This window comes from Vulpes lagopus, chromosome 4 (genome assembly GCF_018345385.1).
Source record: "Vulpes lagopus strain Blue_001 chromosome 4, ASM1834538v1, whole genome shotgun sequence".
NCBI classification, from domain to species: Eukaryota; Metazoa; Chordata; class Mammalia; order Carnivora; family Canidae; genus Vulpes; species Vulpes lagopus.
Window position 1 is genome coordinate 63,150,801 of NC_054827.1, and position 16,685 is coordinate 63,167,485.

The following is a 16,685-nucleotide window of genomic DNA, read 5'->3' on the forward strand; positions in this document are numbered from 1 at the left end:
CCGGAGACTTGGCGGCCGCGCTGGGCTCCGAGGGCGGCGGAGCGACGCTGCGGGAGCCGCGAGGCCGCGGCTGAAATGCTTTTAGTCGAAAGTGTCATCTGTCTCCCTCAAAATGGGAAATTCGATCATACAAATGACTGTACAAATGATTGTGGAGGCTGGTTTGGTAGTTTCCTTTAGGTGAATTCGGACCATGTTTTAAAAGACCCTCCCTTTGAGTAGATGCAGTTTAATGACCGCGTCTACGGGATACCCGTGTATTATCCAGCCTCATGATTGGAGGGGAAAAGGCTAATTATTAAAGACACCCGCCAAGAGACAATTCAGTGGGAATGTATAGCCAATTCACTCTAATATGCTCAGATAACTGTTATCCTCATCTAGAATGGGAGCAATACATCAACGTGCGTTCGCTTTCTCGTTTGCCATCCACAAAGATGGTGAAAGGTGCCTATTTGGGGCCATGCCTCATTGTAAGGGATTTTAATGCACATGCTCTCATATAGTCCTGGAAAACCCTGTTGGATAAAAATTAAAACTTCCATTTTTACAGGTAAGAATAGTGAAGCAGACAATATTTAAAATGACCAAATCTCTAGGCAGAGAGTGAGTGAACTAGAATTTGACCTATCTAGCTCTATGTTCTTGTCATTACTTATTTCAATTTCAGCTATATGACTTCAAGAAAGCAGATATAAGTAAGCCTGTTCCAATCTGGGCCTGATCAATTTTAAAGGTAAATACTATATGGAATATTATGCCCAGGGGGAGTAAATTACTCATAACTCAAGTAATAAAAATTTCTTGCCTGTTTTTCCACCTCTACAACCTTCTCTTCCCTTTTCCTATTTTCATAAGCATGGGAATTCGCAATAGAATGAAACAGTCATCCTAGGAGAACTGTAATTATATTCCTCTTAAAGAGTGGCCACCTAGGAGAACCCATAAAATTCCTTGCTTCATTAAAAGTCACCCTTTTTAGGGCACCTGGGTGGCACAGTCAGTTAAGCATCTGACTCTTGGTTTCTGCTCAGGTCATGATCTCGGGGTCATGAGATGGAGCCCCCGTGTCAACCTAGGTGTGGAGTCTGCTTGGCATTCTCTCTCCTTCTGCCCCTCTCACCCATGCATTCTCTCTAAATCAGTCAATCAATCAATCAATCTTAAAAAAACAGAAGTCACCATTCCAAAAAACAAATAGAAAACAACCAACCAAACACACACAAAAAATCAGACAGGAATGAGCACACACACACACATGTGCACACACACATACACACACACACACCCCGTCAGAAAAATTCTGCAGGTGTCTCCTAGCCTGGCTGATGAATTTATGGAAAGGAATCATGGTCTTAGACTTCATCAAGAACTGAGGAGCCCATATGGGAAATGTATAGTGGTTTGGCTGGCTTGGCCACCGCTCAAAGTGCTGGAGTGGACCCGAGGGTTTGTCCTGAGGTTGCACAGGGTTTAGAAAGCCAAAGGATAAAGGAAGCTGGTGGAGGCTGCAGGAGAAAAGCGGGACAGGGTCAGAGGTAGGACTGAAGCAGAAAAGCACAGCCAAGACATTAGTCTGGTGGAAGCAGAAATGTAGGTAAGAGAGGGGCCGAACAAGAGTTAGGACAACCACTGAACATGCAAATCTTTCCACTTTGGGATGGCTCAATCTCTGAAGCATACCACACGTAAGGTGGGTTGCATGTGGTAGAATGCACAAATCCCTAGGATGGAGACTAACAGAAAAGACATGTGGCTTAACTGTTGTCATTGTGGTTATATCACATTAGGTGAGCACTTCCCAATCCCAACAATTAACAGCACCATTCTTTTCCCTAGAGAATGCATTTGTTCCTTTTTTTTTTTATTTTTTAAGTATTTTATTTACTTGAAAGAGGGCATGAGAGAGAGAGAGAGATCACAAGCACAGGGGAGAGGGAGAAGGAGAAGCAGGCTCCCCGCTGAGCAGGGAGCCCGATGATGTGGGGCTCCATCCCAGGACTCTGGGATCAGGACCTGAGCCGAGGGCAGATGCTTAATTGAGCCACAGTGAGGATAATCTTCCTGATGCACATGTTATTGCACTTCAATCTTAAATATTTTTTTTTCTTTTAAGGTTTAAGGCTGTTTATTTGACAGAGAGAGAGAGAGACAAAGCAAGCACAAGGAAGGGGAGCGGCTGGCAGCAGGAGAGAGAAGCAGGGCTCCATCCCATGACTCTGGGATCATAACCTGAGCCCAAGACAGAACTTAACTGACTGAGCCCCACAGGTGCTCCACATATCCTCTTACCTCCCTTTTCTTGCCATGTTTTCTATTACCTACGTTATTCCAAATGTGACTTACATGCGTGCACATTTCCTACTTAGTTCTAGAGTCATTCATCTGCCTCCTTTTCTCAAAATTCCCTAAATAAAGATTTACAGTCTGTGGAATCAGTGATTACCTGTGAAGTAAAATGGAGACACTCAGAACATCAACTTCCAGATACTTCTCTAGCCATGGTGCCCATAGGAACCTGTTCTCTATACAAACATTCCCCTTTAGGGTTACACAGAGTAATCTGGTCCATAACGAGCTCACCCAGAAATTAAGTAAGCACTACTATAAACTTGATTTGTAGCACCCATGTAAAGAACACTGTGATTCAACCTTGAATAATAAAACATGAAAGTACAAAACAGTGTTGAACCTGCCGTTGTGCTCAAAATAAAATCAAGGAAGTTCGTAAGCTAAAATCCAGAAAGTACATTGCTTCATCTAAAAGTGGGCTTGGGCTGGAATGGGAACTCTCTCTATGTGTTTGCCTGGTTCGGCACCCCACCTGAGCTCCCTTGGTAAAAGGCACTCGAACTGTCAAGATAAAAAAAAAAATCTTCAAATACACGGATCCTTAAAGAAATATCGTTGAAGCAGAGGAACCAGTCTGTCAACCCCTCTATTCCCTCTATGCACACTTCTTCAGAATCTGAGACCCTAGGGTCTACAACCAGCTTGATCTTAACAAATCACGGAAACAATTCTAAGTCCCACTTGGGGCAGAAGTCCAAAGAGCGATACCATCTGCCCTCTCTAGAGAGCAGAACGTATTCTTCTTTTGATTCCAGAAATTTCTTCTTTTGATTCCAGAAAAATCTCCTGAGGCCGCTTCACTACATCACCACACTGTCCCCTTGGTGGGCTCGTGGTGGCTGGTCTGGTTAAGGGCAAATCTGAACACTATCTGTCCTAGAATATTTGCTCGAGGCTGAGAGACTCTAACTTAGTATTTGTTGTGTTTGCAGATCTTTTTTTGGTGTCTTATGGTTTAGAAATGGGAATGCACAGCTGCAGTGTGGCAATCAAAGTGGGGGAGGTGATCATTTACATTCTAACATACAGAGACTTCCCAGTCAAGGTTACTTATAAATCAAATAGATGTCATTTCATAAACACCCCCAAACAACTGTACTCCATTACCGAAATGGGAAGCAGTGCTGTTAATGGGTATCTGAGGACTGAAATCAATTTAACTTACAGGCACTCAGATGCTACAACAGTTGTGAACATGTCTGAATGTTAATAAACACTGATTAGTATTAATATCATACAGGACCTTAAATGTGGCTGGCATGAAATTCTCAATCTAATGAACAGAGAAGCCTGTTGACAAAGATTTATTCCCTATTCCCTGGTCTGAAGAAATTTTCCAGAGGTTTGACAGTATTACCATCAGTTTCACAAAGATATTACCGCACTTCTTCAGTTTTAGATAAGGTAACACTCTTGTGAAAAGAAAGTTGAAGACTCACTTGTCACTCGGAGACAACACCGAAATGGTACAGAGCAAACCCGGCAGCAGCAAGTGGAATGTGAAAATTAGAAGGAACGACAGTGAAGATCTGCAGTCTGTGATAACACACTCAGCTGGGGCACGAGGGGCTGCTCCTTAGACGAGAAGCTGATGGCAGCCAGGACCTGTGTAACGGGTGATAATGCTCCACTTTGTTCCTGAACTTTCAGCTCAAGTGTAAAGGAGCAAAGTGAAGGGAAGTGAAACATTATCAATTGGAATTGCAAAGATGTCTGGTTTTAACAAGTTTCATTGTCGACGCCAAACTCTTCTTTATCTCTTTCACCATTATTTGCCTTGACTACCCCATGATGTGAGACGAATGGACTCAGAGTAGATAATGTTAGGATTAATATGAATCAGTGGGTTTTACTTGAATAATATCTATTTTCTAGGATAGCTGTATATATTTTAATAGATATATAGAGGTACCATTGACAAAAACTATATGTATATATAAAAATTATATACATTTAAGGTGTACTACTTGATGTTTCGACATATGTGTACATTGTGAAATGATCACCGCAATCAAGCTTAGTAACATATCCATCACCTCACATAGTTACCGTACTTTTTCTCTTTTTAAGGGTAAGAACACTTAAGCAGATTTCAAGTATATAATACACTATTGTTAAGTATCATCATCATGCTCTACAGTAGGCCTCCAGAACTCAACCATCACAAAAGTTTCACTGTAGTGCAATGGAGGAAAGGATGATCTTTTCCATAACTAGTGCTGGGTCATCTGGATAGCCACATGAAAGAAAAAAAAAGAATCTGTAATCCCTCCCCAACCGCATACAAACAGATTCTAAGAAGACTGTGGATTCAAATGTGAAAGAAAACACAGAATATTTTCATGACTGGAACTCGGGCAACAATTCCTAAACAAAAAACACCACGCATTTAACTGCATGAAGAAGACAACTGACAGGGATCCCTGGGTGGCACAGCAGTTTGGCGCCTGCCTTTGGCCCAGGGTGCGATCCTGGAGACCCGGGATCGAAACCCACGTCGGGCTCCCGGTGCACGGAGCCTGCTTCTCCCTCTGCCTGTGTCTCTGCCTCTCTCTCTCTCTCTCTCTCTCTTTGTGTGTGACTATCATAAATAAATAAAAATTAAATATATATATATATATATATATATATATATATATAAAGAAGAAGACAACTGACAAACTGGACTATAAGATTAAAAACTGTGTTTCAAAGGACACCATTTTAGGAGTAAAATTACAGCCCAGGGTGTGAGGAAAGATATTTGTAATACAGAAAACCAACCAAAACCTGGAAACACGTTATGTAAAGAATAGTGCAAATCAATAAGAAAAGGACAGACAATACAAAAATAAGCTTCTACTTGGGCAGAGAATATCCAAATGGCTAACAAACACATGAGAATGTATTCAACCTCATGGGTCACACACGCACAAAAAGCCACACCGAATTAAGTAAAACAAACTTGTCGAAAGTATGTTCTTTGTCACCTTTGGAGACAGTTCACAATTTTATGTTCTTTCTCCCCCATCCTTCTGTTAGTACAACATGGCCTGCTCTAACAGGCAGGACTTGTGTTGGTCCGTACAGGATTGAGGACAGCTGCATGTAAACTCTTCTTGGCTCAGGTGCATAACCATTTTTCCCACCCGGTATGTTGACAAAGTACAGGGTCTACGTAGCACATACATCGCTACTTCATACGGATGTCTGGGGTCCCAGCAGTACGCTGTCTCTTTAGCTGGGTGCTGAAGGATACAGGTGTGCTCTGTGGGGGAAACTGCATGCAACTGTGCCCTCATAATATGTTCACTTCTCTATAAATGTCATACATCTGTTACAGCTGTTAAACCTCAATCAAGAGATTTAAAAGTCAAGTAACACCTGAAGTTGAAAAATTGCTGATACAATAAGCATGCATATACGGGACACCTACATTCACCAGTTAAAATAATGACCCATTTGGTTTCTCCCTCGCTCCGTCCACCCACATACATGCCCATCTAATCGGAACCAGTTAAGAGTAGGTGGTAGACACTACTACATTTCTCTTCTAAATTCCTCATTGTCTATCTCCTAAGAACATGGACATAACCATGTAAGCACTACATAACCACAGTTCTCTTCTTATATGTTAAAAATTAACCGTTTCTTATGTAAGTTAAGTATTTGTATTTCCCCAACTGTCTCAATAATGTAGTTTTTGTTTTGTGTTTGTTTTCTCTTTAGGAGTCAGGCTCCTAACAATTAGCTGTCAAGCCCCTTGGGTGGCAGTTGCTCTCTTTTTCCCTGCCTGCCCCGGATGGAAGCTTTCTTCTCTACCTTGCCCCTGGTCTCTGCAAGCACCCATGGGGCCTTTGAGAGAAGCCTGGAAGTACTACGACATCCCTTGTGTTTGAGGCTCCCAAAGGCCATATGTTAAGCTTGCTCACTTTCAATTTTCAACAATTCATTAAAACTTTGACCTGAGGGGCACCTGAGTAGCTTATTGGTGAAACATCTGACTCCGGCTCAGGCCATGATCTCAGGCTTCTGGGATTGAGCCTGGTTTACCAGGGAGTCTGCTGTCCTTCTCCCTTTGCCCCTTCCCCCCTTGTGCTCTCTCAGTCTGTCTCTCAAATAAATAAAATCCTTAAGAAAAACAAACAACCTCCCCCCTAGCCCGCCCCACTACCTCCCCAAAACCTTGACCAGAAATCTTAAATTCACTTGTATAATGACCTATTTTCCTCTGTGTCCTCCCCCAGGTAGACCAGTGCTCCTGTACTGTCTCTTCCTGGGGGCACCCCTTTGTCCCCTTAGATTTCACAGTAGGTGACTGCACTGAACATTGAAAAACTTAGCTTTTACAGGGGCTGGAGAAAATGACTTTATACAGTATGCAACATCTGCCTGATTTTAGGGCTGGAATGACAATTTTTCCAACTTTCTACATCCTAACAAGAAAGCAGATGCTGAATCTATTTTAAAAAGTCAATGTATTATCTTTCACAGTTATACTTTTCGATGCTCAAATTGTCCAAAATTCCAAATTTGATGAGTCACAACATTTTCAAACTGGTTCCTATGACCTTTTGACCATTTGCCAATTGTCCTTGAGCACTTTCCATCTAGGATAAGATCTTCCACACTTAATCTGTGTTTTTCCTGCCTGAGGCCTGCAGTCGGTCATTTTTCTATGGATATTTGGTTCCTTTGATTGGGAAGCAGCAATGAGAAAGCTGAATGCTAAATGTGCTCATTGCCACTGAAGCATCATTATTTCTGAACCCTTTTGTTGACAAAGTGAAGATAGATTATTTTTTAAAATCATGAGTTCATACAGATACTGTCTATTCCATTTCTTTTTTTTAAAGTTTAATTTTTTGGAGAGAGAGAGAGAGAGAGTGTATGAGCAGAGGTGGGGAGGGGCAGAGGGAGAGGGAGAGAGAATCTTAAGCAGACTCCATGCCCAGCTTGGAGCCCGACCCAGGGCTTGATCTCATGAACCCAAGATCATGACCTAAGCTGAAATGAAGAGTCAGATCCTTAACCTACCGAGCCACCCAGGCATCCCTGTCTATTCTACTTCAATACAACCCCCATTCCTTATCGTATTTCCACTCCCACAGTGAGAATTCTGGCTCTAAACATTAATACATTTAATCATTGGCTCTATTCTATAATAACAAAAGTATTTCAGAATCACTAAACTTTTATACCACTACCATATACTACCATTAACAAGTAAAATCCCACATTTCTTTGCCTTTCTGCAGGCATAAATGTGTACTTACACTGTAGTGTGTTCAGGCATTACCTTAATTGATTCATTTTTATGTTTAAAGTTTGATATTCACAAATTTAGGTTCTTTTTTTGTTGCATATATTAAGTTTTAGGTTTTTTCCATCTTGGTTGATAAAATTTTATTGTTTTAAATGAGTAAAATAACGATTTGGTTCAAAAGCAAAAACGGACATTAAAAGATATACTCAGAAGGGGTCACTGCATTCCCTATTCCTTCCATTCTGTTTTCATCCATCACTTGCAGGTAATCAGTTTTATTAGTTTCTGATTTATACACATACACACTTATTTTCCCTCATTTACTTGAATGAAAGACAAGCAAAATATCCAGGTGAGATTTTCTAGCAATTTTCTTGGCTTATGAGTACAAATTTATTTGTAAGAGAGGGAAAAGTTCCGATTTTTCTGCTTAGCATGACAACAGACATAAAACATCAAGTTTACTGAAAATAAAATCTATATGCAGAAAACTGTGTTTTTTTGCATGAAAGCTCCAAATATAAAAGCATAATGGCAAATATAGCTGTTAGATAACTCTGATAAACCCGAATTGATTTTTTCCACTCTTTCCCCTATTTTTCCCTTCTTTCTCCACCCTTTCTCCTTCCTTTCAGACCTTTATTTTTTTATTCATATATATATATCCACACATAAAAACATATAGTATTATTTCTTTACTTTTATGTAAAAATACTAAAGCTATATAACAGTATATTGTACTTCAATTTCTTTTTTTCACTTAAAAATGTATCTTGATAAACTCTCCACCTCATTTTTCTTAAAGTTGCTCCATGCAATAATTCCTAGTAACACACACACCATGTATTCCATCTCTCTGATGGATATTTAGTAGTTTTTAGTTTTTCACTACTATAAATAATACTTCAAATATTATTGTTCTTGTCTCTTTGTGCAGATTTGTATTTTTCTAGAATAGATACCTGGAAGTGGATTTTCTAGGTTGTAGGTAAAATCAAAAGATTTTACTGGATAATATAAAACTGTCCTCTAATAAAAGCTTGGTCAGTCGGGCACTTGGGTGGCTCAGTGATTGAGCATCTGCCCTTGGCTCAGGGCATGATCCCAGGGTCCTGGGATCGAGTCCCACATCAGGTTTCCTACATGGAGCCTGCTTCTCCCTCTGTCTGTGTCTCTGCCTGGCTCTGTCTCTCTCATGAATAAATACATAAAACATTTATTTATTTATTTAATTTTTATTTATTTATGATAGTCACACAGAGAGAGAGAGGGGCAGAGACACAGGCAGAGGGAGAAGCAGGCTCCATGCACCAAGAGCCTGACGTGGGATTCGATCCCGGGTCTCCAGGATCACGCCCTGGGCCAAAGGCAGGCGCCAAACCGCTGCGCCACCCAGGGATCCCCATAAAACATTTAAAAAAAAAAAGCTTGGCCACTATACATCAAGAATGCAAGAGAATATGTTTCCCTTATACCCTTGTCCTCAGCTGATATTGCCTTCATGTTCTCCAAATAAAATAAAAATAAATTATATTTATTTATTTTAACATGCACTGCTCTCACATCTAAAGTAGTGGACTGGTTAGGGGCACGTGGGTGGCTCAGTTGGTTAAGCGTCCCACTCTTGGTTTCAGCTCAGGTCACAATCTCGTGACACGGAGGATCAGGTCCCATGTCAGGCTCTGCACTCAGCAGAGGATGCTTGAAAATTCTCTCTCTTCTCCCTCCACTCTCTCTCTCTCTCAAATAAATAAATAAATCTTTAAAAAAAGACTGAGCTGTTTTAAATTACATTTATTAGCTATTCATATATTTTCTTCTTTGTAATGCTTGTTTTCTTTATGCATTTTAAAGTTTGAATGTTTGTCTTTTTCATAATGATCTGTAAGAATGTTGTATCATTTCGATATTGATAATCTGAGGTTAAATGTTACTCATCCCTTAACTTTAAGATGTCATTTTATCCTTCAGAAGTTTTCCATTGTAATTCAAGTCCTTGATTTCTTTCTTTATGGTTTCTGGATTTAGGGAACTGTTTAAGAAAGTCTCCATTCCAATGTAACAAAAATACTCTCTATATTTTCTTCTAATACCTTTGTAGGTCCTTATTTTATACATTCTTTATTTATAAGAATTTCTATTGGCATAGAGAGTTAAAGTAATAACCTAACTTTTTCACGTTTCCAGATGGATAACTAGTTGATTCAACTGTTACTAAATAACCTGCCTTTACTCACTAATTTAGAACATCTTCCTTATCTTATCCAAAATACCCACAGACACTTGGATTTTTTATAGAACTCTCAATTCTGTTCCACTGGTATATTTATAAATAGCTCAAATACCACACTATTTTAATTGCTATAATGTTATATATTTTTGGAATATGTCCTCCACTTATTCTCAGTTTGTGAATCTCAAAATTCCTTGAAGGCTATTTGGTCAAACTTGCTAATTTTATTATTTAAATACTATATACAGTTACTTACTTTTCTGAGAGAAGTTGATATCTCCTATTAAAATTGTCTTATTGATTTTTCCTTGTAAACTTTTAAGTTTACATATCAGTAATTGTCAACATACTTCAAATTTATCCTTTCAGATGCATAGTTTCCTAACTATTATGACTTCTTGGTGGATAACTTCATGCTAAATTGAAATATCTGTTTCTTTTAATACTTTGTCTTTCAAATCTATTGATATGTTTTCCTTTGTATAGCCTTTGTCTGAAATGTGTTTTTCACTTTTTTTTTTTTTTTTTTACAAATTTCTGTCGTTTTAAGTTTGCCTCTTGTAAACAGAATATAGTTGGGTTGTTTTTTTCTACAAACCTGGCATATCTTATTGGGAATTTAACTCATTCATCTTTTTGGCATTATATTTGAGCTTTTTCTTTTTATCTTGTATTATTTTTCTATTGACCATTTTTATTTCTTTTTTCATACTCCTACTACTTATTGGTTGAATTTTTATTTTCTCCTCTAATATTTCAGCTAATAATGTGGAAGTCAGTCATATTGGTTCTAGTCTTCTAAAGTTGTTTTTATGTATTTAATGGACAATATTATAATTATTACTGTTATTACTCTAGGATAACTTTTCATGTATCTTCAGTTCTATGCCTTCTCTTGCTTTCATTCTCTTTCTCCCCTATTCTTTCTCTTCTTTTTCTTTGCTCTGTAGGATATTTTCTAAACTTGATCTTCTGGATCACTAATTTTGTTTCAGTCTCATTCATTTTATTATTAAGCCCTTTTACTGATCTTTTCAAATTATAACAATCATGTTTTTAATTTAAAATAAGCTTTTTGTATTACTTTAAAAACTATTCTTTCATTATAGATGAAAGATCCCTCTATTCTTTCTGAGAATACTAGTAAGATTTTTAAATTCAATTAGCCAATATATAGTAATTAGTTTCAGGTGTGGAGTTCAGTAATTCATCAGTTGCATATAACATTCAGTGCTCAACAAATCACATGCCCTCCTTAATGCCCATCACTCAGTTACCCTGTCCCCCCATTGACTTCCCATCCAGAAACCCTCAGTTTCTTTCCCATAGTTAAGAGTCTCATGGTTTGTCTCTCTCTCGGATTTCTTCCCATTCTGTTTTCAATCCCCTTCTCTATGATCCTGTGCGCTTTCGTATATTTCTGAGTGAAACCCTATGAAAATTGTGTTTCTCTGACTGACTTTTGCTTAGCACAATGCCCTCCAGTTCCATCCACATCAATGTAAAGGTAAGATTTCATCCTTTATGATATCTAAGTAATATTTCATTGTGTATGTATATATATGTATATATACACATATATGTGTATGTATATATACACACACATACACACACACACACACACACACACACACACCACATCTTCTTTATCCATTCATCTGTCAATGGACATCTCTGTTCTTTCCACAGTTTGGCTATTTTGGACATTGCTAATATAACCACTGCGGTGCAGGTGCCCCTTCAGATGACTACATTTGTATCTTTAGGATAAATACCCAGTAGTGAAATTGCTGGGTCCTAGGGTGGCTTTATTTTTAACTTCTTGAGGAACCTCCATACTGTTTTCCAGAGTGGCTGTACCAGCTTGCCACCAATAGCGTAAGAGGTTCCCCTTTCTTTGAAACAAATGTTGGTAAGATTTTTTTTAATAGTTCTTTTCTGTCCTCTGAACTATCTTTGCTTTCTCAGAAGCTGTTTGGTCCTTCCTGCTCATGCATTTGGTATCCTTGGTTATCAGGGTAAATGACTGAAAAAATTAGGTCAAATAAAAGGTTGTACATTAAAAAAAAAGGTAGTACATTTGTTTTCTATTGCTACATAACAAATTACTACAGAGTTAGCAGCTGAAAACAACACAAACATATTATCCCATAGTTTTCACGGGTCAGGCATCAGTGTGGGTCAGCTGGGTCTGCTATTCAGGGTTCCACCAGGCTGAAATGAAGACCCAGAGCTGGAATCTTATCTGACACTCAAGGTCTTCTTCCCTGCTCAGTGGTTGTCGTAGAATTCAGTTCCTTGAGGTTGTAGAACTGAAGTCCTTGTTTCCTTGATGACTTTCTTCAGGGCCGCTGTCACCTCCCAGACACTTGCAGTTCACCACATGACTTTTTTCTTCTTCAACGACAGCATGAAAATACCTCTGCTGCTGTAAACTTCCCTGACTTCTTTAGCAGGTTCACCTGATAATTCTAGAGCTACCCAGTACAATTGTCCTTTTTTATTAACTCAAAACCAAATTATTAGTAACCTTAACAAGGGAGCAAAATCTTGCTATAGTCATAGGTCTTACTCACATGCAAGGGAAGGAGATTAGGAATGTGGACACCAGGGGGGATATATCCTGGATACTATCTTAGAATTCTAAGACATAAGGTGCATGAGTGTCTTTGTAGAAGTCTAGATCTGTTTCCCCTTACAGGCTCATCATTTCTTATAAGATTGTGAACTGAAAACTCTAGAAAAGTGAATTGGGGTGAAGGCATGCTGACTGGCTGGTTTTACAAGTTATTAAAATAAGGAAGCTTTACATTAGGAATGAAAGTCCTTAGGACAGTCTATTCCAGGATAAAGGAGCTTTATTCTATTGGATATCCAGTAACCATAAAGTCCGTGCTTCTTTTCTTAATTTCCCACTCTCAATGGCGAACCTTCTCTGGTAGGTAGTTCACTTTCTTGATCATGTACGTCTTGGATTTTAACCTAAGATCAAGTGTTCCTACAGCCTATTGCTGAGGCTGAGTTGGGAGCTGCACTGGCCCTGGTGTTTTTCATCGACCTCTTTAGTTAATATTTCTAATAGGTGCCCAAGACCCCCTCCTGAACCTATTTACTCAGTGTGAACTTGAAGTTTCTCTGGATGCACCATTACCTAAGTTGTTGTTGTTGGTGGTGGTGGTGGTGGTGTGTGTGTGTGTGAGGCTATTTTCTCCTCCATTTTTGTCCAATCTGCTTTCTATATTCCATAAATTTCCCACAATTTTTCATCTGTTGATAGCACAATTTTTAGATTCGCTTTCTTGTGCTGCTAAAGATTTATTCATTGCAAAATATATTTTGTACTGCTAAAAGAAATTTGAGGTAGGAAGAGAGGTAGATGCATGTGCTCATTCCATTATTTTGCTCTCACTTCTAATTTGATTTAACTTTACATCAAGATTTTTTGCAATTAGGGTCAACTGTCTACAAGTAGATGGCATAATCAACCCTTAAGTTGATATCCCCATCTAATTTTTGTTCCTTCCTCCTTAGGTCCCTAAATAAAGAGAACAGAGAGAAGGCAATTATGAAAATCAAACACCACTTTTTCTTCTGTGTTCATCCACAGTGGGAAAAAGTTGATTTTAGTTGAAATTTTTGGCTAAAATGAAGGCCTGCAGTATTCGCAGATTTCCTCCCCACCTGAATACCCAATGCATGGATAACAGAAGAGCTGTCATAACCTTCAAATGGCTAGAACATTTCAATTAAATAGGCTTATTCAATAAACCATCAGAAGCAAAAAGAAAATGGAATTAGGTTGGTAACCTTTCTTACAGAAAGGAAGTACTGACAGCACAATCTCACAGAGAATAATGAAGTTTCTTAATTGGATTACAAATTGCAGAATGTCTTATCAACAGATAACATGGCATAATTTAGCTCATGATTTAAGGGAAAGATTTTAAAGAATCAGGCTTTGAAAAGAACATGAAAGTATTTAGTTGAAACAATATACACGACTTAAAAATATATACAAACATATACATAAGTGGCTTGTCCAACTCACAGAACAAGACGGTCAGATATGAACAAAATTTATAGTAGACTTTTATGCTAAATGCATATGAGAGACCAGAGCATAAATTCAAGCCTGGAGAGAGTAATAGTAACTGACATATAGGACAGAGGAGAGCTGTTTTACATGTTCTTTCAGCAGAAAGTATAGTAAAGGGAATCAGAGGATAAATGTTTCAGAGAAAGCCAAGTCTTGCAAAATGAACTAGGTGAAAAGAATATTAATTCTAATATACAAGGCAAGCATTCAAGGGTGAAGGACTAGAGACTGTAATCCATCCTTTTCTACGCCAGATTGAGTGCCATCCATACCATGCCAGGAAAACATTCTATTTAGGGCCATGAACTCAGTGGAAAATTGAGTAGCATCTATAAATTCTATTCACTCCCTTTTCCAGATCATTAAAGGCATTAAACTAGACCAGACCCAACACCGACCCTTGCAACACCTGACTACACATTGCCCTAGAGTTAATTATGCTATCATTAATCATTTGCCCATTGTTTATAATCACCCAAGCATTTTTAATATAACTAGATTCTTACTCAAGTCTGTTTTAAATTAATTCTGCAAATAAAATTTGGAGGGTTCACATACAATGATAGATTCACATCTATGTCCATCAATTACGCAGCATTCTCCCTCTTTTCTCTCTGGGAGTTTTTCTGGTAGGATGTACCCTTCCCACAGATCTAAACTTTATGTTAGACATAGCTCCTCTGTGTTCTAGCTGTTTACAATTTTTCTCTTTCAGTAGCTGCACCATAACTTTTCAGTCGGTTGACATAAGAACAACCAGACGATAGTGACCCAAATCACATTTGCTTCTTAAAAACTGATTACACGTCTTGTTCTGTATTCACTTTTCCACTCACCATATTCTTGTCTTTGTTTTCAGCAATATGCCATAGTTCTCAATGGAAGTGACTAGTTGATATATTTCCTTAACACCATTTAGGTCCTTTTATGCTTGGATGTGTGTCACATACACTGCCATTTTGGATTTATTAAATAAATGTCTTATAACTGTCTCAGACTACATTTTATTTATTTTTTTTCAGACTACATTTTAAAAAGAGCTATTTTTCATGTTTTTTTCTACAGACTTCAAAAACACTCCATGCCTACATTTTTAAATAACTTATTCATCTCTGCATCTGGACTTTATTCTTCTCTCTTTCCCTATTTTTAACTAATAAAATCTAAGTTTTATATGCATACAATTTAGAATCAAATAATTCTACAAACGTTTATCATGAAAAGGAGTACTCTTCCATCCCCACTCCAGAATTTACCTCTTCAAGGGACAACAGATTTAAACTCAGCTAAATATTTTAGTATTTACCTCCATGACTCAATATAACGTACTTGAGGGCAGCCCGGGTGACAGTGGTTTAGTGCCACCTTCAGCCCAGGGCGTGATCCTGGGGACCCGGGATCAAGTCCCAGGTCGGGCTCCCTGCATGGAGCCTCCTTCTCCCTCTGCCTCTGTCTCTGCCTCTCTCCCTCTCTGGATCTCTCATGAGTAAATAAAATCTTAAAAAAAAATAATAATAACGTACTTGAATTTTTACCATTGATTTTTATTTTAGACTTTAATGTCTTCCTACTATGGAAGATAAAGGTTTTGCTCCTTTTCTTTTCAGATTCCTACCATACATGCATTCCTTTCTTTTATCTCATCCTTCCGATATAATTATATCATAATTAAATTGGGTTAGTATCAGATTTAATTTTATTATGCTTTTATAAAAGTTAGCTCTAGCAGAAATAAATAGTAAACTCTAGTGACTTATTCTTTCTTGTAGAACTTTTCGTTTTCTCTGGAATTAATGACTGTCTTAATTTTTTGTTTTCTTGATTTTTTAATTTACTTTTCACTAATTCATCCCCTGACTTCTCACCAGTTGTCAAAAGCTCCTCTCAAAACTGTGAGATTTATTAGCATTACCTTCATATTCTTTCTTCCTAATGAAGGGCCTTACAGAGCCTCTCTTTTTCCACTCCGGAATGATAGCACTCCAGCTCTAATGGACAGGTCTCCTCCTGGGATCTTCTCTCAGCATCATCTTGGCATTCTTTTATCTCCTCTTCAGTTGGCTCTCCTGGTCTCTTTTGTCCGGTATTTTTCTCTTTCTTGACTTAGTCTAAAAGAGTCTTGAGATTACAGAAATGGGAAGTAATGTTCTGTGAAACCTGTGTATTCTGAAGATCCTTTAGCTATCTAACACGTTGTTGGCTGGGCACAGACATCTTAACTGGTATCAATTTCTTTCCAATTGCTTGAGGCATTATTCTATCAACCTCTAGAGCTTCCAAGGTTACTACTGACAAGTCTGACATATTCTCAGTCCATCTTCTTTATTATTTGACCGGTTTTTTCCCCTTTCTCTTTGTTTCTTGTTGTGCCCTGTGTTCTGAAATTTCATAGAAATAAACCTCAGTATAGTTCTCTTTTAATCCATATGTGCTATATACTTGGTGCACCCTTTCAGTCTAGACATTAAGTTGTGCAATCCTAGGAATTTCTTCCCCAATTACTTTGTTAATGATTTCTTCCTTTCTAGTTTTCTTTCTTTCCTCTTTCTGGAATTCCAATTATTTGAATATTAAACTTAATTTGCTTTTCATTTTGTCCTTTCTTATTTTCTATCCTTTTGGTTCTTCGGCTCTACTTTCTGTAGAGTTCCTCAATTTCATCTTTCAGTTCTTCTATTAAGCTATTCACTTTTGCTATATTTTCAGGGTTTTTTTTTTTTACATAATCATTATATTTTATTCCCATCACTATTATACAC

The 16,685-nt window shown here is 38.1% G+C and overlaps 1 long non-coding RNA gene across 1 annotated transcript in view; it reads right to left on the reverse strand.

Moving 5' to 3' along the window:
- Positions 1 to 3,797: 3,797 nt before the first annotated feature.
- The window catches only part of LOC121489230, a 173,678-nt gene continuing 160,790 nt past the window's right edge, over positions 3,798 to 16,685 (reverse strand). The window contains exon 4 of the long non-coding RNA XR_005987300.1: positions 3,798 to 3,957. This is a non-coding gene — a long non-coding RNA (uncharacterized LOC121489230). The remainder of the gene's footprint in view (positions 3,958 to 16,685) is intronic.